Here is a 26,833-nt window from a genome sequence, read left to right as displayed (position 1 = left end):
GATACCCACAAACTGACGATGTGCAAAAACATTTATGCTAGATCTACTGCTTTTGTACCAACTGGCACTCCTCTGACACCATTATTTATTGACCTACGGATCAAGAGAATTGGTGATGTGGCATCATTAAACCCATTAATGCACTGTGGACCAAGCCTGCGCTAAATTATTATAGTGAGTCATTAAGGAACTCTTAATGATTAGTGGCAGCAAAAAAGTTATCATGGCTCAAACATGTTGCTAATTTGGTGTTAGATTTTTGGGAGTTCCAAGCCTGTGAGACAGCCCAGAGAGGGTTAGTAAAGATGAACAGGCCAGAGTAAAAGTTAAGTATTGGACATATGTAGCAGAATGGTACACTGCGAGTATGACCAATGGTCATCTAACTATTCAGTTTTTATGTTTTAAGCTCTGTCCTAAGTTCAAACCCTTTCTGGATTTGATCTCACCAACGTTAGCAAAAAGTTTGTTTGTGAGGTTTCACTTGGGATATTTACATATAAGGACTTCTAGGAACTAGGACATCAACTCAGTATCTGTTATATGTTCCTCATGTGGCTTAGCACAATAATCTGTGGAACATAGCTTGTTCTTTTGCACTAAATATCATTCAATTAGCAGGAGGTGAATTTGACCAATATGCCTGATTCTAGCAATCAGGCAGTATCGGGTCCCCTACTGAATTCTGAAGATCAATACTGCTGATCCTATAGTTTTGCTGTAAGCAATTTGGGGCAGCCTGTGCACCATCCAAGGCCTGGGTGTCAGAGGAGGAGCCAGTGTCCATACCAACAAGAGCCGATACTACCTAAGGTGGCTCTTGAAATACCGCCATCAACATTGGAATACGCTGGGGACACTGCAGAACATGGGCCAATATCGGGTACAGTAAAGCATCAAAGTAAAGTTGCACACATGATGGGAGTGTCAGAAAGAGATCCAACAAACATACTTCTCCGTAAAACAGGCATCGGAGGACAGGTAGATGCAGTCCATCCAGAATAGTCTAAATGACAGGACTCAAGATGCACTTAGTTCTCTTAGGCGAGGTGTGTCTGGATGTTGTACCATGCGATCACGGTATTTTTGCTTCAGGAGTATTGTTTCCATCTCCTTGGTGACTGGGACGTCCATTGCATAGTAGAAAAATAACAATCAGGATACCTGCTATTAGAAACAGGATCAGAGGCAGTCCTCCAAAAATGCTTCCAAATACGGAGTGTATAAAGTTTGGTACAACTCTGAGGACCGTCTGAAAGGCGCTTAATAGTCCAAAACCTATGGTCTTAAATAGGTGGACAATGCCTGTCGTATCAGACATGTTAAAGATACGATTTACCTTTTCTGCGAAATAAAAGGGGCAGTTCGTACATATGAGTGCCTGTATCTCTGCCGAAGACCTTGCGATATGTAGATCAAAAGTCTCTTGTGCGGAGGTTAAGGGCACGGACTTCTGTAGAAGCATGGCTTTCATTCTGCTCAAAGCATCAAACTGTATTAATGGAACATTTAGCGAAGGCCATAACGGCGCCTCCCTGACTGAATGTGTTGGTAGAAACAATACTTGCATACAGCAAGTAACCCTGGAACTGATGGTCAGTGGATATGCGATGCCCAGAAGCATCCCACAGCAACCTTATAATAATAAGAGACTGGGTATGATGTGATAAACCCTGTAAAATATGGAAATGTCTGTGCAAACATCTTTGAACTGCTTTTTGGCAGCATTGGGCAATGTTCCCATTGGTGGTATGTGAAAACATTTCTGGGATTAGCAGACTTATGCAGAAAATTATGACCATAATGTTGATAGCAATACATTGTTTCAAAATGTGATGTTTCTTCTAACATTTCACTATTAGAAAAGGCAGCAGGTTTTTCTAAATCAGCCAAGATACTATTTACAGTTTCATAATCCCAATCATCGGAAAATGTACTGGAGGTAATGATATAACTCAATGATATTTTAAATATATGCGGAATTTTTAAAAGTTCGGTTAGACCAAATATATCATAATCAATCTTGTCCCGTCCTATACCAACAAGTATAGGAACTGCAGTAATGTTCACTGATGACAAGTCTCTTTGTTCACGATGTGATGATAGGTGAGGTTTCAGACTCAGATTCACTTTATGAGCGGCCGAGCTTTATCAATGGTACAGTTGTTGTTCCTTCAACGGCCAGGACAGGTACAGGCTTTTTGTATGATGGCCCAAATTATTTTTTGTCTGCATTTTCTCCCCGACCAGATCCCCAACTCCAAGGACCCAGACAGGTCTTGCCGTGACTGACTTGACTTCCCCTCTGGCGGTCCGATTTACCTGGACATTGTTTTGTAGTGCCCTGGATTCATTTAGCTCCTGTAAAACAGCCGAACGTTTATGGATGTCAAAATGTATTTCATCCACCACTGTGCCTTCACAACCAAGATCAGGTACCCACATTCTAGTCCCAAATAGGACCTCAGAAGGTGTGACACCCCCAAGAGAACTTCTTAGCATATTATTCAATGCTTGTTGAACTCCATACAAATGTTTTACCCAACTCTCACCCAAGCCTACTACTCTAGCTGTTAAAGAATGCTTTAAGTCCCATTTTTTCCTTTCCACTACCGAATTTCCCTCTGCATGGTACGGAGAGGAGTACAGGAATGCTACACCCATACCTCCTATGGCTTCTTTGTAAGCCCTAGAGCTAAACGTGGTGCCAAGGTCAGAATGGAATGTGCCAATTACGTATGTACCTATAAAGATTTGCAAATTTTTTATAACAGTTTGAGCGTCAGCTTAGCACTGGGGCCCCACCCATAGGAATGTAGAGCAGGAATTCACTGCAACCATGATATACCTGTAAGCCCCATCTGTTTGTAAGGGGCCGCAGGCGTCCAAATAAACACACACAAGTGGTTTCTGCGCTAGACGTATTATGGTGTAGCCTTTCATTTGCTAAAAGATGTTGCATTTCAAGACAGTCCTTATTCTGCTTTGTTAATCCTGGCCACTTGTAGCATTGTTTTAATAAGGAAACGGTTGCTGTAACTCCTGCCTGTGCAGAAACTATAACCTTGTGTGCTGCTAGAATTGACCCTAACTTGCGATCTATATTTGGTATTACTCTATCCCCCATTCCAGAAATCTGAGCAAATGGAACGGTGTTTGCATCTAACTGAGGTAGTGCCGTTTTATATATATAGTAATATTTGCATTCATATTCTCACTGTCTATTCTCATTTTGAACGAGTGATTGCAGCTACGGAAGCCATGTTTACACATCCCTTTGCAGCTTCATCAGCCAATGAATTCCCTTCAACAAGAACGCCATCACGTTGATGACTCAGTGTGTGCATCACGTGAGCACTTGGTTGTTTTTCAACTCCAATACCTGTTCCCATAGCGTTTTGTGCGTAATTGTGCCACCTTTCACATCTTTTAACCCATTTTGTCCCAGTGGCGAAGTATTCGTTGTATGACTGTACACAGTAAAAAGAATCACACACTATTAGTGTGGGAAATTTTCAATCCGTATTTACCAGTGCCAGTAACAGAGCTTTTAATTCTGCCAGCTGCACCATGCAGTCTCCTAGAGTCTGCGTTTTTGTACACCTCAGATGAAACTTTCCATCCCGTATGCGTCCTTTAACGATTGTGAATGCTACGCTGTATTGTTGTTTACTCCCAATGGCTGGCTGAGCAGATCTCTCAGTGTAAACTATATATTCATACTGATCTAGAGGCAATATTTCATCAGGGATAGAATATTTTTGTTCGTATTGCAAGAATGCTTGTGTTTTTAGACTTGGGTTATTCCATTAGCCCATTGTATCCATCTTGGATGTAAGGTTTTAGCGTTCGGAAATCTAGCACTTTTAGCAGCCTCTAATGCCGGTACTGGGGTTACAACAATTATTCGCTTTCCCTGAGCCAGTTCTCTTTCTTTCACTACAGTAGTGTGTACTGTTGTAAGAATCTTTTCTGTTGATGCAAAGCGCATCTTAGCAGTTGTGTACAAATGTGATTTGTATGCCATTGGTAGTGTTTCACCTTCATTATATGTTAGGTAGGTGTATCCTGATTGACCCACAACTATACGGATCTCTAAGTTGTGTGCATTTACGAATGTTTGTAAATGTTTTGAAGCTTTCATATCAGCTTGTATGGAATGAAGAATGTCTGTGTGTTCCTGTGTCCATTGTCTAACTGAAAAGTCAGGTCTTATCAAATCGTAGAAAGGTTGAATTCTTTCTGCGTAATCCAAAATGAATCTTCTGCCAATGTGCAGGAATCCCAGTATTGATTGTAAGTTTTTTAATGAATTTGGAGGATGTAGCAGTGCACACTTTTCTAAAAATGTAGCTGCTAAGCTTTTCCCTTCACTTGAAAGCTCATATCCCAGAAAAAGGACATTGATGTGGGCTATCTTTGATTTTTTTAAATAAAATTTGTAACACTTAGAGGAAAATCCCAATATTATCGTATTTACTCTGTTCAAGTGTTCATCCAGGTTATCATCCATTAGATAAATATCACCCACATAGGACAATGCCTCCTCATCCGGATTTTGAAGTAATTCAGTTACTCTGGCCGAAAATAATCCTGGGCTGTTCTTATACATTGGGGGGAGTATACAAAATTGGCGCTGGGAGCCTAACACAGAGAATGCGGTTAAATACCTGCTTTCAGGCACTATATTTGGCAAAACAAACCCATTTGAGATATCTAGTGTTGTTTTGTATGTTTTTCCCACAATGTTATTCATTAGTGTGGCACTGTGTGCATTTTGTACTGCAAATGTTTTTTTGTAAGACGATATGAGTTGTCAGGTTGTCAGGTTTCATTACGGGAAACAAAGAATTATTCATTTGAGAGGTGCAAGTTTCAATCACTCCTTGGTATTCAAGTTGATCTAAGATCTCCCTGACCTGTTTTTAAGGTACTTGCTTTATTGGATACTGCCCCTGTGGTGTCAGAGTATTCTTTAATGGAATTATGTGGTGGGTTGGGTTGAATCCTCATCACTTCCAACATTGTTTTTATATATTGCTGGGGCCAGGGCTCCTGTGCTTATGTGTATTTTAGATATTTGGGAACAGGGTCGGAAAAGGCTTTTAAAATTACGGTTTCTCCCTTAGGGTAGTACATGGCGAATGCTGACGGCCAATCTTGTTCAGCTAATAGAATGTCATAACAAAATGTCAGGTTCTCCCAAAAGAGACCTCTAACTTTCCTGGGCTTGTCCCCCTCCATTTGGAGTGTTATTTCATACAATGTATGTGGGACACTTACCCTAGTATCAGGTGTTTCCACTGTGATATAATCACTCAAGTCCGCTGTCACCAGAAATTCCATCAGGTTCTGGCGAGCTACTGTTACTTCTGCCTCACTGTCTAGCATCGCCAGAGCCCATTCCCATTTATTTGTTGAGTCCACAGAATTCTGAGCATGTCTGATCTTTAGACCTGCAACCTTCTTCTTTTTTAACTGAGCTGTTGGTTTGGCTTTCTCTTCTTTTTTGGAAGTATAGTCCTGAGCATACTGCTTGTCTCTGGACTTTGTACACTCTTCTTGTCTGTCTGACCGCCCTTCTCTCTCCGAATTTGTTATCAAACCCTGAAAGGAACGAGAGGAACAAGGATCAGTATCCTGATACCTGTCAGCGTTTCCAATATTGTCCCTATTCCTAAGGTTATACCTCCTTTTGGAGGGCTCCTGAGGAGGAGGTCTACCTCTGGATTGAGATCAATTTTCTTTAACCTTTTGTTTTTCGCTATTGTCCCACTTCTTCTTTGATGAAGCAGGTGTCTGTTTGTAAGTGTCCTTTTTGTGACTACCCATTAGTTGTGGTTGTATGCTTTTCCACCCAAACTGTCTCTGCCTAACTCTGAATACGCAGTCTCAACAATTTTAAGTAATTAATGCTCCTGTTGTAAAGGGATGAATTCCCTTAGGGGTTGACGGATTGCCACTGACGCTGTTTCCTTTTTAATATGTGCTAATATTATAGCTGATACCTGCCCATAATTACCTAGTAATTTCATCCCTAAGTTCAGAGCTGGTTCTGCTCCATACTCAGTTTGTATTTGTCTCAATACATCTGGTATTACTGCTGATGACATTATACCATATGTATATATGGCAGCAGAAAGTGTACCTCAAGAGGTACAATCCTCTATCTGTGGTGTTATCTCCAAGGGCAAGCAGATTGTCAGCATTTTGTGTTTTTCCTAAAGGCTAGTATTCGGGAATACTGCTTCTAGCTGTGTTATTTTTTGAGTTACCCAGAATGGCATTTGTTCACGTTCTGTGGGCACTTTATCCTTTACTGTGTGTAAAGTTTGTGGTGTGATTTTAGTTGTTGTATTTTGAACTGTATTTGTGTTTGCTGTAGCCGTTGCTGGCTGGACCGTAAGTGTCCGCATGACCATCTGTGTCATGTTTCTGTAAAGTTTTATCAGTTCTTTGTGAAGTATAAGTGAGTCTCCTCCTGAAATTGTTTCAATGTCAGGGTGTGGAGTGTAGGCCGCTAATACTGGCCACATCGCTCCTTCTCTTCCGGGTGGACCCAGTCATACTTTATTTCTTGTATTGGGAAGGGCGCCTTTAAACCAGTATAAATGTTCCTGGTAAGTTAGTGGAACTTCAATGTCCTCACACGGACAATATTCGTCCAGTATTCCACTTTCTGTGTAGAAATTAAATGTTTTTGTGCTTGCATTTGCAACTGAGAATGTAACCCATTCATAGAATACCTCTGTTCTATATGATTCGTGTGCCTCAGTCACAAAAGCTACTGGTCCACCCCTGGATGTTAGACCATGTGCACCTAATTTTAAGGTAATGGCATTCCTTACATTTTCTGCGATGGAAATTGAATCTGCATCTTCTTCGTCTGCTGAGAGATGCAATTCTTGCCCAACTCTATCCACGTTTACTGTTTCTTGAGTCATGGTTTAAGAGAAGAAGAGCTTTTAAAGGGAAGTAAGATAAGGTGTTTTGCACAGTTTAAAGACAAATTGTCCTTCAAGCTTGATTAACCAACAGCCAATAAATAAGATTTTTGCCTACTCAGCTGTGGCCGAGTTTGTTTCCACTCACTCCAGACATCTTTGGTGGACTGTGAGTAGGGGTCTCTGAGACTAGCATGACAGAACCACTCAGTTCTACTGTTAAATAGGTACCCAACCAACGTTGGCAGCGCCATGTCATGTAGTTCCTATAAAAACATATACAGGCTTGGACAGCATACACTGTAGGATTGGTGACAAACTGATTCTGAACACCCCCATCGGGTATGTTGGCCTTTTGTACCAGCTAGCTCACATTGCCACTAGAATATCCTCTGAGCAAGATGAGAATAGTTCTTGGCAACCATCGAACACGACAATCCTGATCCCTCAGGACCGTGGAAACAATATACTTCTTTTTTGCTCAGTCACTTGTGCTTACTTAGTCTGTCTTAGAGAGGTACACAGAATAAACAGGCTGGGCATTTTCAATAAGTATTTATTGAACAGTTGTTATTCTGGTGTAAAATAGATGAGCAGCACCAACCGTTAGACAGTAGCAGATATATAGGATTAGAAGCACTATGAAAGTAAATAGATGGTAAAGCTCTACCATCTGGCAGTAATCATGAATACATACAAGTATATATAATACATGATAATAAGAAAATGAGTACTCCTACGATGCCTCCTTAACTAGATGTACCTAAGTGTACCTAGCATGTATGTAGGTGTTATGCCAAGAACCCCTCTTGCATAAAGCAAACCCCATTACCTGAAGTCAGAGACTGTGGGACCCCGTCCTGGTCTCGAGCTCAACAACCCGCGAGGGATGTTAGACCACTGTGAGCTGGAGTATCTGCACGCAGGAACCTCAGTGCCTCTGGTCAGTGTGGCGGCCAGGAAGTCCTAATCTCCTCTATCTATCACAGCAAGATGTGATGTATATATATCCACTGGTCTCTCCAGGGGTCCTCCCTCGCGTATTACTGTGTAGGCCTAAGGATGAAGTTGGGCATGAACTTTATACATAGATGTTATACAGGAGATGGTAGTCATGCTTGTGCTTCCAAGAATCTTCATGCATATTGTATGAGATCTCGAACTAGGGAAAACCTTTGTTCTGAATGCAGTGTTGTATGTAAGTAAAAGGTCAGTCTCGGTAAACCGTTATAAGTGTAATGTAGGGAAGAATATAGGTGAAGGGTTATGAAGTTACCTGGGCCTAAATCAGGGTACCTATTTGGAATATAATAGTTTGTGATTGTAGACCACACTCTGTGAACTGAAGAACGTCTGCTCCGTGCTTTGTCAGTAATTAACTTTTTGTATTGTAGCCTGACGTGTGTAGAACAAATTTATTTCTGAATTATATGACCACTATTATTTGTTCTCCTTATATCTTTACTTCTGTTTCATCGCAACAATAGTTAGAGAAAGGCATGCACAGTAAGCATTGCCTACATATTGTGAGGAGGCCACACGACTTGAACCCATAAGGAAAATGAGAAAGGATTCTGAGAATTTCTCTGTGATCTTGTGCGAAGTGAAACCGATCGTATCAGTAACTGAAATTGTCCTCATATAAACTGCTTGAGTGCAGTGGAAAGAGTTCTCAAGTAAATTGCTCTGAAACCCTTTGGTCTTGTTTGCCCTACAAAAAACTGCAAGTAAACAAATGAATACATCAATCAATAAATAAAGCATGATTTCCGAGCTGCCTTCCAAGACACAGAGAAATGCAGCAGTACCCAACCCAAAATTCATGGGTGTCAGATGACAGACCTAATGAGACCTGATGAGATTCTTCACTTCTCAGTACATTTTTTTGCAGCTGTGTCTACTTTAAATGTGAAAGGCGAAACAGCGCACAATGCAATGTGTAAATCAATCTTTTACATGGCTTATTTCCAATAAAGTATGCCTTTTGAATTTCAGCAGATGATGCATCGCTTTGGGAACAGTGTCAATGTTCTCTTCGAGCATCCTCACAAGGCTGGTATCCATGGCAACGTTTAAAATAAATCTCGAACTTTTCGTATTCCAAGCAATGTTATGGAAGTTCATATTTGTTGAGTATGCTTTTACAGCTCAACAACAAGGCCTCGGGGATCTCTTCAAAGGAGTCTCGTTTCTAAGGCCAATACATTAAAACTCTATTTAAGGATCTTTTCTGAAGTTCTGCAGGTTCTCATATCTATCATGTTGGTCTGTTTATTTGAATATTTTCACTTCATTGTCCTGGCAATGATGTTTATGTATGGCTTGTTTGCAACTATTGAATTTAATTTTGAGGTTCAGTGTGTCATGTATCATAAAACGTATTCCATATAAAACAAAAAATCGTGCTTACGGCTTTATCAGAACTCAGGAAGTTTCACAATACCACAATATATTTGCATCGCCAATTCCCCAGCAATTTTACACCATAGATCCACTTCGTACCTAATTAGTAGTGCTGGTGGTTATCAATGTGCGCCAGTGCCTCTCATTTTATGAGACCTAAAAACTGTTCCTCACCTCCTAAACTGTCCCAGTCCTGGCCTTCAGCTGCCTTAACGTAGGGGCTGTGGAATACCGCAGATTAGTCTTTCTTTGCACAAAGGTTCATAGAAAAAGAAGGACAGCCAATACATGTATTCTTCACAAACATCAAAGGAAATAAAAGGACTTATTTCTTGACAGTGCCCATGATGCTCTCCAGCCAGTCTGACTATAGAGCTGACTGACGGCAGCTCTCAGAAGTGGCTGGAGGCTTTGTCATATTTCCGTGTTAGGCCATGTAGCGAAACAGCTTATATCTTACATTGCCCTGTAAAATAACATTTCAGCTATGAACTTTTGCAAACATTTGGATGAACTACAATGTTGGATTAATTTCTCTGAAACTACTTTGCTTACACAACAAGCTTCGCACAACATTATCATAACGCCTTGAACATGATGTACTAGGTCTCTATGCGCACTGGTTTCAAAAGTCGTCCTATCTTCATCGACGAGGCAACAACACTAAATACATATCCTAAAATCACTAATTTAATGCACTCATCGCGAGGCTGCCTTTTATTATAAATAATAGGCATCCAGATAGATTAGCAGAGGAGGCACTTCCGCTGACACCGAGGATCATTGCATGCTGAGAAATCACCATGCGGCAACATGACATCACGTGAGGGGTGTCCAGTTGAAAAAAAAAGTTTTGTTATTGTTTTTATTGAATCAGTAACAGCAGCATACATCTTGACCAAACATTACAGTCATTATTTATCCTGTTCGTCTCATGAGATTGGCAGATTGCGCTCAGGTGGATCTTGGCCGTTAGTTACATCATATGATGCATCAGAATCTGCAACATCTAAAAAACACATGCTTGCAGTCTTCTTTAGGGTGCCCAATTGCGCTCTTATCTCTGTGCAGTTGGTATTACCCCATACTCCTGGATGAGTGCGCCTTCCATTCTGCAGAAACTTTCATACCCGATACATTACTTATTCAATTTAGCCTAATCCACATTACCATTTTTATCTCGCACCTTTTTGCTAATTAAGTAAGTGTGATATAGGCCCTAGCAACTTTTAGGTCTTTTTTTGGGTGGAAGTAGCTCATTGTATGCATAGGTTTGGGTGTTACACTAAAGCATATCTGTGTGCCAGTCTGAAATTGCGGGTGTCAGCCCTCTCACACACCTCATAGTTGCCCTTCTCTTGGCTGATGAAAGGCCTATGGTTATCAATGGTCTGATGGACTTCACAATCAGATCATGTCTCAGCAGTGCCATCCTTGAATCTGGCTCTAAGTCTACAATCACTATGGTCCCTAGTTTGTGGAATATTTTGCCCCAGTACTTGTAAATCCTTGGGCAATGCCAGGCAGTGTGCATGAACCCAGCATTGCCCTAGCCAAATCTTTGACACTTTAAGTCCTTCTGCAGTCCATATCTGTACTGACTATCAGGTGTATAGTAGGCTCTACGTAAAAACTTAAAATGCATGAGTGTAGGCCTCCCATTCATTTGGCCTTATTGCAGCAGCATTACCACTCCTTGTCATTGAGGGGACTGGCCAAATCTTGCTGCCTAACTTCCAGAATTCCTGGCCTGCTTGCCACCTGCGCGCTGGTGTAAAGGTTTTTTATTCCTTTGGACTTTGGTTTGGTTTGTGTCTGTCCTTATCAAGGTCGTTAGTATGTCCATGGGTTGTGATTCCATCATGTTTTCCCCCTAATAGTTCTTGCATTGTGTGTCTGGAGCGGTGGTAATGGTATCTGGCCAACCTTGCTGTGTGTTGGGTCTTTTCCTGGATGTTGTCCCAGCATCTCATTTTCCTGTATATAAAGAAGTCACCCATAGTGCTGAACCCCAGAGTACAGAGTACTTTCCTCACTCCCCTCCCCCAGCCCCTTGGCACATTGAAAACCACAAACACCTATGCAGAGGTAAATCGGAAGAGTATGGCAATCCTCCTGCTTGTCTATTCAGTAGTGCATGCCAAGCCTGTGTCGTGACTTCTAGGGAGTCAGAGACCCCATGTCGTTGTGTTGGGATTGCAAAAAAGGGTCTGTGAGAGTAACTGGGGAGGATGCGGCCCTCTCCATGTATAAATGTGGCATAGTTGAAGGACCATGGATCCAGTAGTAGTGCTAAGCAGGTTTACCACTGGAAAGTAAATAGGTTAAAAGTGATTTAGGGTCGATTCGCATCACTTTTACTCCCAGAATAAAGGAACTTTTTGCAGAGGTGCATTGTAACAATATAAGTACTGCTGATACAGTGGCGGACAAGCAGATAGAAACAATGTCACCCTGACTATAAACCAGGTCAATTTACGTTATTCAATAACCTTTATTAATAAGGACAGCGCAATATGGAACAATCCTGCCTTCCCCTCTATTTTTCAGGACTCAACCTGTAGGGTCTGGGTACGCTCTAAGGTTGTAACAATGGGTCAGCTGTTCGATTTAAATTGCTTTTGGTCTTTCTCGGATCTGCAAGACGCTTAGGAGCACCCTTGCCATTCTTTCTTTAAATACCTGCAAGTTGGGGACATTCAGGCAGACTGTGAATACATGTATGATATTGAAGGCTCAGAACTCTTGTCCTGCTATTTTAACCTCGTGTTTTCACAGCTTGATGCAGAGGACACTTCGCTATTAGTGGCAAAGTGGAGTAGGCTCCATGTATCTGAGGTCTTGGTTGCAGAGATTCAGATGACCTTAGAATTAGTAGATCATTCTGTACACTCTGTTAATCTAGAATTACAACAGCTGCATACGATATGGCTTCTATATCATAACCGGGATTCCACAGATAAAACTAGATGCGCAATCTCTTGGCCTTGGATATTTGACAATTGTACGCATTCTGCCCGAGTTTACAAAACGTTTGTGAGGGGGTAATGACGCTTATGTCCTTGTTTTAGGACATCCAGTCCAATTATCTTTTGAAGAAAGAAAGATTAATTAAATTATGCTGGTGTCTGCCCGGATCTGTATTTCCGGGTAATGGGTTTCTGTAAAAACTTCCAAGGATACTGAATGGTGTACCCTTATACATCAGACTTAAGACTCAGAACTCGCTCTGGCCAAAACTAGAGGGGCCCTCGTCATTGCTAAAGCTTAACAAGATTAGAAATCATTTTTTTCATTTTTTTTTAATTCAAATCATAACGAATAAAGAAAGAAACAAATGGCAGGGAAAATAATTACAATAATACAGCAAATAATAAGACAGCATCTAAATACCAATATAATAAAGTTGTTACAATGATGATAAAGTTAACAACAATGACCATAATAATAATCATGATAATAATCATAATAATAATAATAATACAATCATACCAGTTGTATTAACAATAATATTAAATGCTCAAGTTCCAAGAAGGGCCTTCACACATCATTTCTGTTGGGATTTTACTAATGCTAATCATGATTAATTACTTATGATACTGTACTATTATTACTGCACATGTATTTTTCTAGCTTTTGATATTTTAGAATATTCTAGTTATTTAATTGCTTCTTTGGGTTACTGTTTTACTGCCTGCATTTTTACTTTGTATAAAGCGATCATGTATATCAGTGACTTACTCTGACTTGCAAAAAATAAAAAAATAATAAAAAATAAGACCTATGAACAAGGTCATGGTATCAGAATGTCAGTATCAGTACATCTGACACAATTATTGTGTCTCAAATATCATTTGCAAAAACATCATCCCATTGTGATTATTAACAGACAATCTAAAACCAAAGCAGAATTATTATTTTTTTGTAAGTGAGATTTATGACACAATATCTGTGTCAAATGATATTTCTGTTGATGATATTCAGGATTAAAATCATGGAGCCATGCACAGTAAATCCACCATCTAAAAATTGTTATTATGCGCTTAAATTGCTCATACGCCATTGTTCATGCACAAGAAGAAAAACTCTTCAGTATGACCTTTGCAGGCCAAATGCACTTTGTAACGCAGCGCCACCCCAGTCTTCCACCAGCAGGAGAAGGGGAGCCCTCACTCGGGAGCATAATTACAAGAGAAAGGGGGAGTGCAGCACTGTGGCAAATTTCGCACTGCCACGCTCTGCCTTTTCCAAAATGCAGGGATGCACCATACTTACAACAATACGGTGCACTGCTGTGTTTTCCCTAGCACTGGTGCTAAAAATAGCTGCTTACCCCCAACATAGACACCATTGCACCATAGTAAAAAGGGTGCCTACATTTCAGGGAATGACTGTTTGTGTGTAAAAAGGTATCTTTTCTGCACATAAACAATCAATAATGGCAATTTGTTACTTCTATATATGCTGCCTACTGAAGCACACATAGAAGTAGAAACATTGTCATTATTTAATGATTGTTTATGTGCTAGAAGGGACACCTTCCTGCACATAAACCACCATTAATGGTGTTTTGCTCTTTCTATCTGTGCTGCAAAATGCACAGTAAAAGAAAAAGGAGGAGAAATACAAATATTTCTCCTTGTTGCATGGCATTAGTATTTGGTGCTGCCTCAGATTTTCCCATCGTTGTAAATCTGGGGCAGGGTCCAAAAGCTTTGGGTGTTGCGGTATAACACAAACAGTAACACCCATTACATGCCCCTTTCCTGCAGATACCTGCATGAAAGGTTACCATATTTACAAAGTGGTTTAAAGCCACAATAAGTGCCTTTACACCACTTTGTAAATATGGTGCAGTGCATTGCGCCACCGTAACGTCAGTAAAAGTGACATTCCGGGGGAGCAATCCTCTGTAAATATGCCCCTCTGTTGTGTAATGTATGGACAAACTAACCTAAGTCATTTAATTACACATAGAGCTGAACCCCGAATATGAAATCTTAATGCATACTATAACTTCATTTGTGGACCAGAATAATACAAGTCGTTTGGATTTCTTTGTGCCTCCAGTTTAATGTTCAAATAAAAACAATAATGCAAGGAGTATGGAAACTCGCACTCTCAGTTCCAATAAAAAAAAGCTGTACATTACCATGTCATAAATACATAAATAACATGGAATGTCAGAGAAATAAATGTAAATGACCGGCAGACAGAATAGAAATATTTAATAAAATCAATATGATTTTCTACATAGAGATCTATGTTGCTACTTAAGGCCATCACAAACATAATAGTACTACTCTACTATTTACATGGTAATGAATAAAAAATATTTTCTGTAAAACACTTATTTCTAATTCAGTCCGCGTCTCAAGTTCATTCAGGATACAACCAATATGTATTAATCTATAGGATTGCTCTTTGTAAAACCTGAAAGGCCTTACCACCTGAGGTATTTTAAAGCAAATAAATGTGCTGTGTAGGTCCTAACAAAGTTAAATGCACTACATTCATGCTGTGATGTTGGTCTACATGTAAAACAAATCAGGTTGTACTTTTGTTTGAGTCTTTCAAGTTAGAATGAGTGAAATGTATTTTAGCACTGAGTGATTTTTTTTATTGATAATAACGTTTTTACACTGTTAGAGTTAGATGACAGTGTCCGCAGATATTGATTAAAACAGCACCTTTACTCTGAAATATTTCAGAAAATGCAGGGTTACTGGCTCATAAAGCCCCCTTTTAATCAGCTCAAGCTGATCCTGTCTTTTTACTTGAAGATTAGCATTGTATGTTCCCCTTGTGTTGCCATACTTCTGATTTCTGTATGTGTTCTGTGTCAGATTAACTTTTAGGAGATTTTTTCTTTTCAGCCATCAGAGCATTGTTTTTCCTAGCTTCCCTTTACTCTTCCAATCTCATAACTATTCAATCTTTAAGTGATTTCTTGGCAACGCATCCTGTACGTACAGTGTGTAGCCCAGGCTTTTGCACCTGCCCAAGTGGTTTTAAGCCTGCCAATATCATTGTTTATCCAGACTTTTAACCATAATAAAATACAATTTAAAAAAAAGATAAGCACAAAAATAATATTAACGCAGTAAAACACATATTAAGGGGCATATTTATGTGGACGTCATGCAGCGCAGATAGGGAAATGTCTGCGATACTCCATATTTAACATAACTATGCACATTCCTGCCTTTTCCCAGAGCTAGCAGAAAATGTGATGCCTAGCGCTAACCAGGCAGTCTTGTACCATAGTGCAAGGGTGTTTGCATTGTAAGCAGGATTGTTTTTGTGCAGGAGGCGACACCTTCCTGATCAAAAACAATCCCTGGAGGCTTTTTCCTCATCCTATGTGTAGAATGCAGCACACACGAAAAGAGGATATACAAGGACAAATAAAGATATTTCTCCTTTTTACACCTCCCCTGGAAAGGTGCAGCACTTTGGCGCATTCCTAGGTCTACCACTTATGGTAAATCTAGGAATGCATCAAAATCCAAGTCTTTTGCCTTGGAACACCCATACAACAACCATGGAATGCCTCCCTAGGGAAGAATAACTCAACACAGTGATTTGCGGTGCTTTGTTTTACTCTGGATTGATCTGGATTGGACTCTTTATTACTGAACCTTGGGGTGACAAAGCGGCAGGTCCTGATTTCTACCTTGCTGTCCCTCAAGGTATCAAGGTATTTAGTCACAACAGAACGGAAAAAAGAGGGGGTGGAATCGTGACATCTTAAAAGCATCCTGCGAGCCCATACCTAGTCCAGACTGCGAAGCTTTCGCTTTCAATTTAAAAATTGCTAATTGTTCTAACTTTAAAGGGATCCTGCTCTATTGACCACCAAGAAGCAAAATAGGCTTTTTAAATATAATTAAATCACTGCTTGGGTCATGTGCAATCGAGAATTCAACACATATCTTAGGTGATTTTAACTTTCATCTAGAAGACAGCTCGGACTTGAATACTGACTCCCTAACTGAGCTCATGACAATGGCAGGTCAAAAACAGATTGTTACAGGCCCTACACACCAAGCGGGGCACACCCTTAATGGTATCTATACCAATAATGAGTCCATTTCAATCAAGAAGATCTTGCCTTTAATGTGGACGGATCAGTCAGCTATCATTTTCGAGCTACATTACACTTCCACACTCAAAGTTACTTGTCCGAAACAATTGACTCAGACCTACCATAGATGGAAACAGATTGACGGGAAAATGCTTAATGGTCAAACTAGCCAAAAGGCAAATTAAGTTCTCAGAAGATGTGGAAGCAGCCTCTCTACAATTCAATAACTGGCTCTCACATGAGGCCGACCAGGTAACCCCTTATAAAAAAAACACTGACAAAAAGAAATCACCCACTGCTCCATGGTTTTCAGAAACCCTCAGGGCTAAGAAACAAGAATGCAGGCAACAGGATAAATGCTGGAGAGACGACTACAATGCCAGTGAACTCTCCACCTACAAATCTCTATTGGCTGAATAAAAAACCTGATAATGTTAGAAAAGCGCTTCCATTTCACTAAACAAATTGAAGAGGCAAAGAACTCCACTAGGGAACTCTTTCAAGTGGTTTCAAAATTATCAGGTCCCATAGAAACAAATTCAATTGAGCCATCACAAACGTTTTGTGACTCCTTAGCACAACACTTTTTGAAGAAAGTGAAGCTGATTTATGTCATATTTGACACTAACACTCGCCCAGACAATCACATCCCCACTAACGCTGGCTCTTCCGATGCCTTCACCTTCTCCAAATTTGAACCAGTCACTAAGGACAAGATCACCACTCTTATTAAGCATGCCAAATCGGGCCCCTACCATGACCAATTCCCCATGACATTTTCAAGCAAGCTCCAGAGATGCTGTCTCCCAGTCTTGCCGATATTTTTAATGCCTTGTTTTCGCAGTTTTATTCCCCTACTATATGGGAAAAGGCATCCATTTTGTTGCAACTACTATAAATAAAAACCTTGACCCCACTGAATCTAATAACTACAGGCTAATTGCCAGTCTTCCTCTACCTGCTAAACTAGTGGAGAAAGTCATGAATGAACAGCTAACTTACTATTTACAAAATAACAACAATCTAGATGAAACACAGTTTGGATTTAGAGCAGAACATAATATGGAATCAGCCCTAATCAAAGCCACAGATGAAATCAAAGCAACTCTGGACACAGGGGGAGCTGCTGCTCTGATTTTGCTTGATCTTTAGGCAGCTTTCGATACTGTCAATCACAATCTTCTGCTAAATCGTCTAAATTCCATCAGCGTTTCTGACAAAGCACTGACACGGTTTTCATCTTTTCTATCAGGCAGAATACAATCAGTATCCCTGGGCAGCTATGAGTCTCCTCCTTTTGCCCTCCCGTGCAGAGTCCCTCAGGGCTCATCCTCGAGCCCCACACTCTTTAACATTCATGTATTAGAACTGGAAAAACTTTTAAGATCTTACGGACTGGCGCAGACATCTTATGCAGATGATACACAAATTGTACTGTCGGTATCAAAAAATACTGCAGCACCAATGCAAAACTTTAAGGACTGCATGCTAGAAGTCAGTCAGCTCCTAGATGAGCTCTCATTGCCTGAGATTGAACTGAGACAAAACAGAAGTAATCACTTTTGGCAACTTTGGCCCAACGAACTTGGAACGCCACCCATCCCAGCTAACTAGGCAAATAACCTTGGTGTGATTGTTAATAACAAACTGAATTTCAAAGCACAGGTTAATGCTGTCTCCTCATCAAGCTTTTTTTCTGCTAAAAACAATAAAAAAATACTACTTTTTAGTTTTATCTCTACGGATAGTAGGAAAACTGATTTCTTCTCTGATTCTTGCAAAGATGGATTACTGTAATGGTCTCTATCTTGGCATGCCTAAAAACTCAGTAAGTTGCAAATGATTCAAAATACGGCCGCAAGGCTTCTGCTGGGAATCCCTAGGCACCTATCAGTTAAAAAACATCTGCGTAAGCTGCACTGGCTCCCAGTTAGGAACCGCTTCAGCTGTAAGGTGTTGTAAATAGATTCCCAGACTGAAGTAGGTAAATAAGCAGGTTCTTTATTAAGCTGAGTAGAAAAACAAGAGCGGACTCTTCTCTGCAGCAGCAACCTGTAAACTGCCACAGAGCAGAACCCACAAGCATAAGAATACAAAGAACATTGCATTCTACATACATTCCTAACATGAAGCATTCTACATAAAGACTAGAGCGATAACAAACCCAATACAATGTACTACACTTCTTCTTCCTTTCTTTCAAAAGATAGCAAAAAAACCAAATAAAAAAAAAAAAAAAAAATCAACAAACAAAATCTTGCAAATAAACAGGTGGTCTGCGGAGCGTTGAAGAGCGTACATTCGGCAAACCAGAGACAGGTAGATCCTGAGTGCGGGGAATATTACTTAAAGAAACAGGAGCATCACCACCCACAGGATTAGAAACCTGACTTTGACGCTCAATAGGAGAATGAGCAGCCAAAAGATAACCATTGTTAGTGGAAGATGAAAAATCAGAAGTATCATTGAAACTTACGCCACTTTGAGAAGAAGAATGAACATCATCAGTAGACGCATCCTTAAATCTTTTGTACACAGCTACTCTCCTAAAATTCCAACACTCACCAGTGTTGAGAATAACACAATGATGAAACACTTTGTTTACTTTAAAAGGCCCTTTAAATTTTGATAAACCTCTTTTAACCTTAACCAAGTCTCCAACAAAAAAGGGAGAAGAACCAGTCACCAAAGTAGAAGAAAGGGGTCCCAGTGTGAACAAAAATTACTACACATAAATCACAGACTGAAACTCACAGAACAGTCAATGTATCCACACTGTTTTAATTCTCAATGGGATAAAGTATATTCAATATACATGGCAATTTATCAAGGAGTATACGGTGGTTGCAAAGTGCCCAGGAAAAAAGCAGGGAAGGAAGTGAAAGTCAAGTGAGGATGTGAGGATAGAGATAATTAGTGACATTAAAATCAGTTAATTGGCAATATTCTCTTGACAAATTTAATGCAAAACAAACTGACCGAAGGTTCCGGCATTTCAACAAAAAGACATACTTCACATAGTGCAATTATTGTTACAATGATGGCGTGAAGTTGTCACTGAACAAGGTGGTTGTCGACGTTTTGACCCTCAAGTATGCGCAGGGATAATTGGTGCCCTTGCTGTGGGGTCTTCTTCAGGACCAAAAAGGGGGGAGGGGGGCAGGCAACCTATTAGAAATATTTAAAGGGAAACGGTGTTAAGTAACGGAATACGAATCAAACTAACATCAGGGTGAGTACACAGTGGACTTTTGGGAGACCAGATTACATAGCATATTGTTCCACAAAGAAGTATGGGTAGTGCCTAGTTAGTATTGGCACACCTGTCCAATTACCGACTGTCACAATGAATAAATTCTAAAAGTATTCAGGAAATGGGGTCTAGCGCGTTATAATAGGGCAACTAGCGTGAAGGGACTATAAACCAAGAATATAGGGAGTAAGTCAAATAATATATACCTGCAAATCCGGAATCACACCGTGATTGCTGGTGGCATCACATGAGGATTACATATTGGATACGTGTCTGCAAGAGAACACGTAACATTTGTAAAGGTGACAATTAAGCAACTTGGGCTGTGACATAGAAAACTATTACTGACAAGTGGTTGAAACGGCTTACCGACTGCTTGGAAATCGTGGAAAAATTGCAGTTTTCGGTAAACCCAGTCGCACCTAAAAATAAAGGCGCACTGGTCAGAATACACCCGATAGGCGAGAGCTATGTAGGTGCAATCACATTGTATCATTGAACACACAGGTTCGCAAACACTCACCGTTAGTAATGTGGTTCAGGGTCAATGCTGCCAGTAAACCGCGGGTTCAAAGACTCCGTGGTGTCTGTGGGAAAGAATGCACGCGGATTAGGGTTGGGCCGTTGATGTTAGTGAGTCGGTAACTATTGTATAAGGAGAGAGAGTACTTACTAGCGCTGAATCAATCAGGACTGAAAACGCCAACCGACCGAGCCATGGGGCTGATTTCCTGATAGTAACATAACCATGGCAACTGGGCCACGTGATGTTCGAGTGGAGCTAGAAGAAAGACTATCGTCTTCGTATGAGGATATGCATCACTAGATGGTACAGTGCTCTCACCCGTAATTTAAAAGGGACAAAGATTAAAATTCAATTGAAAGGGCCAAGCGCGATTATTGTTGTAATTGAGCGGCACTTAGTGTTGCGACTAGGGCATAACACAGTAGAGTTGCTGGAATTGAACTAGGTCACATGGTACATTATCAGATCGTAAATTAAATCCACAGTCCAAATTGGTATAAAAGTCCCATATATAGAGGTCTCGTGAACAATGAACTTTGATATAGACAGGATGGTAAATAGTCAAAATACCAAACCATGATGTCTATAGGCAATGGAATCACTGGCGTACCAACATGGGTGAGAACAGCGGTCTCATACGGGATGAAGTTAGACATAGACAAGGTATTAACATAGTCAAAATCTCTTAAAGAGGTTTCTGTAACCTAGGGCAATGAAAACATTGTAAACAATGAAAACCATGGCGTACCTCCCAAGCATGGGGGTAAAGGCCATAACACTGGTTGTAACAATGTCGTGGTATGCCAGCTATACTTATCATATGAGAGCAAATCAAGTAGATGTATAGCAATGCTCCAATAAGGCATATCATTATCAATCCAGAGCAACCCATCAAGATACAGAAATACAGTGCATAATGGTTGTGGAAGGGCCTCAAGGTAGTATGGCCAGTTGGGAGAACGAACTATCATGCTCATTGAGACCAGTGTCAATTGAATCAAAGAAATACATCCATTTAAGTTCACGTGTGTTGAGGATAACAGATATATCACCCCCCCCCTGGGTCCTAGGGTTGCCTTTTCTATTACCACCCATTTCAGACTCTCTGGGGAGTGTGATGCCGCCTTACAATGGTCCACTAGGGGGGCACCCTGTACATCACACCTGATCCGACTTTTGTGCTGTAAGATCCTGACTTTGGCTTTTTGTTGGGTTTGCCCAATGTAGATCTTATTTCATGGGCAAATTATGGCATAGATAATGTTCACTGAGTTACAATTACTGAAACTCTTCAACTTGATTCTGTGATGACGATATTGAAATTCTTTTGTCTCTATAGTTGAATCACAAGCTTTACATTGGCCACACTTGTAATGACCTGCCCTCAATGGCATGTCCCACATAGATGTAATGGTGGGTTGATCTGGTGTCGATAATAGTGATCGAACCACAAATTTTTTAATGCTTTTGGCCTTTTTGAAAGCATGTATAGGTGTTGCAGATTGGCTGACATCATCTGATACCAAGTGCCAGTGGTGATTGATGATGCGTTTGATCTTATTGCTCTTGGTGTTGAAAGTGGTTACACAGACAATGCGTTTTTCTTGTTGGGTGCTTTTCTCTCTGGGTGTCAATAATTCATCCCTGGGATAGAACCAAGCACGTTTACGTGCTCGCTTAACCAGACGTCTAGGGTACCCCCATTGTTGAAGTCGGTTAGCCAAATCCTCTGATTCAGAAAAGAAATGTTCTTTATTAGAGCAATTCCTTCTAATTCGTAAGAATTGCCCAAACGGCAAGTTATCACGAAGGGCTCGAGGATGGTGACTGTTGTATGCTAACAGGGAGTTTCTTTCCGCCGGTTTTCGATATAGTCTGGTAAGTAATGTTCCCGATTCCTGATAGATGGTGATGTCAAGGAAATTGATGGTTAGACTGTCAGATTGGATAGTAAATTTTAGATGAGCGGATTGTTGGTTGAGCCAGGTGAAAAATGACCCCAATTCGTCTTGATTTCCATTCCAGATTAGAAGAATGTTGTCGATGTACCGCATCCAGAGACCAACCTGGTCTCTGAATGGGTTCACCAGATTGAGGACAGTATCTTCCTCGAAAGCCGCCATATAGAGGAGGCCACATCTGGGGCAAAGGGAGCCCCCATCGCTACCCCAGATGTCTGGAGATAGAATTTATTATTGAATAGGAAAAAGTTTTTAGTCATCGCTATTCGGAGCAAAGCCACGATAAATTCAGCCAGAACTTGTACAGGGGCAGGCCATCATTGCAAGCATCGTGAAATCACAGTGAGAGCCTCTTGTTGGGGGATGCAGGTGTACAATGAAACTACGTCACATGTGGCTAGTCTTTGTTGGTGGGGATCAAAGGGCACTTTCCCTTGAGGACCGGTTTCTGGCATTCCAACCGTCTTCAGATTTACGATCCGATAATGTACCATGTGACCTAGTTCGATTCCAGCAACTCTACTGTGTTATGCCCTGGTCGCGACACTAAGTGCCGCTCAATTACAACAATAATCGCGCTTGGCCCTTTCAATTGAATTTTAATCTTTGTCCCTTTTAAATTATGGGTGAGAGCACTGTACCATCTAGTGATGCATATCCTCATACGAAGACGATAGTCTTTCTTCTAGCTCCACTCGAACATCACGTGGCCCAGTTGCCATGGTTATGTTACTATCAGGAAATCAGCCCCATGGCTCGGTCGGTTGGCGTTTTCAGTCCTGATTGATTCGGCGCTAGTAAGTACTCTCTCTCCTTATACAATAGTTACCGACTCACTAACATCAACGGCCCAACCCTAATCCGCGTGCATTCTTTCCCACAGACACCACGGAGTCTTTGAACCCGCGGTTTACTGGCAGCATTGACCCCTGAACCACATTACTAACGGTGAGTGTTTGCGAACCTGTGTGTTCAATGATACAATGTGATTGCACCTACATAGCTCTCGCCTATCGGGTGTATTCTGACCAGTGTGCCTTTATTTTTAGGTGCGACTGGGTTTACCGACAACTGCAATTTTTCCACGATTTCCAATCAGTCGGTAAGCCGTTTCAACCACTTGTCAGTAATACTTTTCTATGTCACAGCCCAAGTTGCTTAATTGTCACCTTTACAAATGTTACGTGTTCTCTTGCAGACACGTATCCAATATTCAATCCTCATGTGATGCCACCAGCAATCACGGTGTGATTCCGGACTTGCAGGTATATATTATTTGACTTACTCTCTATATTCTTGGTTTATAGTCCCTTCACGCTAGTTGCCCTATTATAACGCGCTAGACCCCATTTCCTGAATACTTTTAGGAATGTATTCATTGTGACAGTCGGTAACTGGACAGGTGTGCCAATACTAACTAGGCACTACCCATACATCCTTGTGGAACAATATGCTATGTAATCTGGTCTCCCAAAAGTCCACTGTGTACTCACCCTGATGTTAGTTTGATTCGTATTCCGTTACTTAACACCGTTTCCCTTTAAATATTTCTAATAGGTTGCCTGCCCCCCTCCCCCATTTTTGGTCCTGAAGAAGACCCCACAGCAAGGGCACCAATTATCCCTGCGCATACTTGAGGGTCGAAACGTCGACAACCACCTTGTTCAGTGACAACTTCACGCCATCATTGTAACAATAATTGTACTATGTGAAGTATGTCTTTTTGTTGAAATGCCGGAACCTTCGGTCAGTTTGTTTTGCATTAAATTTGTCAAGAGAATATTGCCAATTAACTGATTTTAATGTCAATAATTCTCTTTATCCTCACATCCTCACTTGACTTTCACTTCCTTCCCTGCTTTTTTCCTGGGCACTTTGCAACCACCGTATACTCCTTGATAAATTGCCATGTATATTGAATATACTTTATCCCATTGAGAATTAAAACAGTGTGGATACATTGACTGTTCTGTGAGTTTCAGTCTGTGATTTATGTGTAGTAATTTTTGTTCACACTGGGACCCCTTCTTCCTAGTACTATTAGAACCCAGGTCCCAGTGACTCCGTCTGGGTAAACCCCCTCATTCATACTCCACCAAAGTAGAAGAGTCAGATGTAGAAGAAGTGGCAGAAGTAGCAGGAGTGGCAGCAGAAACCCCACCCTGGTTTGCTAGTGAGGCAACCACATGTTTCATCCAAGCTGGCATTATTTTTAAGCCGCTATCACGTCCCCTCATTATTTGAAAAGGTGATTTCTGACCATGAGCTAAAGGAGTCGTGCGATAAGCCCACAACATCTCAGTGACCATCTTTTTAATAATACCACCACTACTAGAAGCCATTTGAATAATACCCTTCACAACCTTGTTAGCTCTCTCACACACCGCATTGCCCTGAGGATTATACAAGGAAGTGCGGTGGTGTGATATGCCACACTCCTTCAAAAACCTTTGAATGTCCTTCGAGACAAGTTGAGTACCATTGTCAGTGATAATGACTGAGGGTAAACCCTCATCCTTAAATAAGTTCCCTAAGAACCTAATGGTATTGTCAGTGGTCACTTCATTAGTGAAATGTACAACTAACCATTTGGAAAATGTATCCACCACCACCATTGCAAACCTATCTCGCTCATTCAATTCCCCCATAGGACAGATGAAATCCTGACAAATTGTATGCCAAGGTAAATCAGGACTTTGTATATGCGCCTCCACAGATTTCGGCCCCAATTTTAAGCGTTTCTCACCTTCTCTGCACATGGCACAATATTCCACCCACTCCACAACATGAGCATCAATGCCTGGCCACCAAAGGTGACTCTTAATGCGACGCTGTGTGAGAGTCTGACCCATATGGCCCTCATGAGCTAAAGCCAATAATTTCCCCCTAAGGCCAAAAGGAGGTATGAACTTCTCGCCTTTAAGTAAGATGTTACCATTGACGATGGAAAGATCGTCCAAATCTTTAATGAACGGCCTTACTGAGACGGAGACAGAACTCTCACGTCTAGAACCAAGTTTAACAAGCTTAAGAACCTCTTGAAGAGTATGATCATTGACCATTTTCCTCCCCCAGTCACTTGCTAAAAAGGCCCCTTCCCCAACAAATACAGCATCCTCTACAGAAGCAACAGCAATGTCGTCCGTGCCCACAGAAACTTTAGAACCATGAAAAGTACGCCAGTCCAACGATAACCTAGAGAGGCAACCCGCCTGAACATTTTTCCAGCCCTGAATATACTCCACAGAATATTGAAATTCCTGAAGCCTTGCTGCTAATTTCATGAGTCTGGCAGAACCCTTACCAGCTCCACCCGGGGAAAGAACTTTAATCAGAGGCTTATGGTCTGTTCTTAGAACAAATTTCATACCCCAAAGATACGTTCTGAAATACTCAACTGCCCATGAAGCAGCTAACGCCTCCCTCTCAATGACCGAATAGTTTTCCTCAGAGTCAGTCAAAGTCCTCGAGGCAAAAGCAACAGTAAATTCGGACCCACACTTTATTTGTGAGAGCATAGCACCCAGACCAGTAGCACTTGCGTCTACGGTAACAATGGATTTGTTGTGCACATCAAAAGGTGACAAGACATTGGCATTGCAAATGTCATCTTTGATCGTATCAAAACACTCGTCATGTTGAACACCCCAAGTAAAACTGATCCCCCGCTTAAGTAAAGACCTCAAACAAGCAGTTTTATCCGAATGTTTTTTAACAAACTTCGAGTAATACTCGATAAGTCCCATAAAGGAACGCAATTGGTCCTTATCTTTGGGGCGAGGAGCAGAGCGAATAGCCTGAGACAAATCTTTCTTTGGTTTAATACCCAAAGGAGTGATGTATAGCCTAAGTAATCAACATGGTCCACAGAAAAGAAGCATTTATCCCTACGCAATGTGAGACCAGCAGAGGATAATTTGTTTAGAACAACTGTAAGAGTTGAGTTATGCTGTTCCACAGACTGACCAAAAATCAAAATGTCATCTTGGAAATAAACAACATTCTCTACACCCTCAAATATGCCAGAAACCATCCTTTGAAACACGCTTGCTGCCGAATTGAGCCCAAAATGAAGTCTATTGAATTGAAAAGTACCCTAAGGAGTAATAAAAGCCGTCAAACTCTTAGAGTCTTCATGCAGATCAATCTGGTGGTAGGCACTTCGGAGATCCAGTTTTGAAAAAAACTTTGCACCTTTAAGCGTAGTCATTAGCTCTGCAGTGTTGGGCAAGGGAAAAGTGTCTGCCACCACACATTGATTCAAGGACCTAAGGTCCACACAGAAGCGGAGTTTGCCGTCCGATTTCTTCGTGACGACCATCGGAGAAATCCAAGGAGAGGCCTCCACAGGTTCAATTACACCAGTTGTTAACATATCATCAATGAGCTGTTTGACCTCATCCCTGACCACAATCAGGATTCGCCTAACCTTGTGTTGGACAGGAATAGAGTTCTTCTTTAAAATAATTTTGTGTGAGTACCCTTTGAGGCGACCCAAACTCACTTCAAACACATTAGCAGCATTAGATAAAATTGAACATAACTCCATATCCTCGACAATCATCACCTGAGGGTCAGCACGGGGGTTAACAATGATACTAAGGTCGGACTGGTGAACCCAACCAAGAATAGCAGAACCAACCACAGAAACATAGACTT

Source organism: Lissotriton helveticus, chromosome 7, assembly GCF_964261635.1.
Source record: "Lissotriton helveticus chromosome 7, aLisHel1.1, whole genome shotgun sequence".
In the NCBI taxonomy this organism is placed as follows: domain Eukaryota; kingdom Metazoa; phylum Chordata; class Amphibia; order Caudata; family Salamandridae; genus Lissotriton; species Lissotriton helveticus.
The sequence above is the reverse complement of the archived record's forward strand: the minus strand, read 5'-3'. Positions refer to the sequence as shown.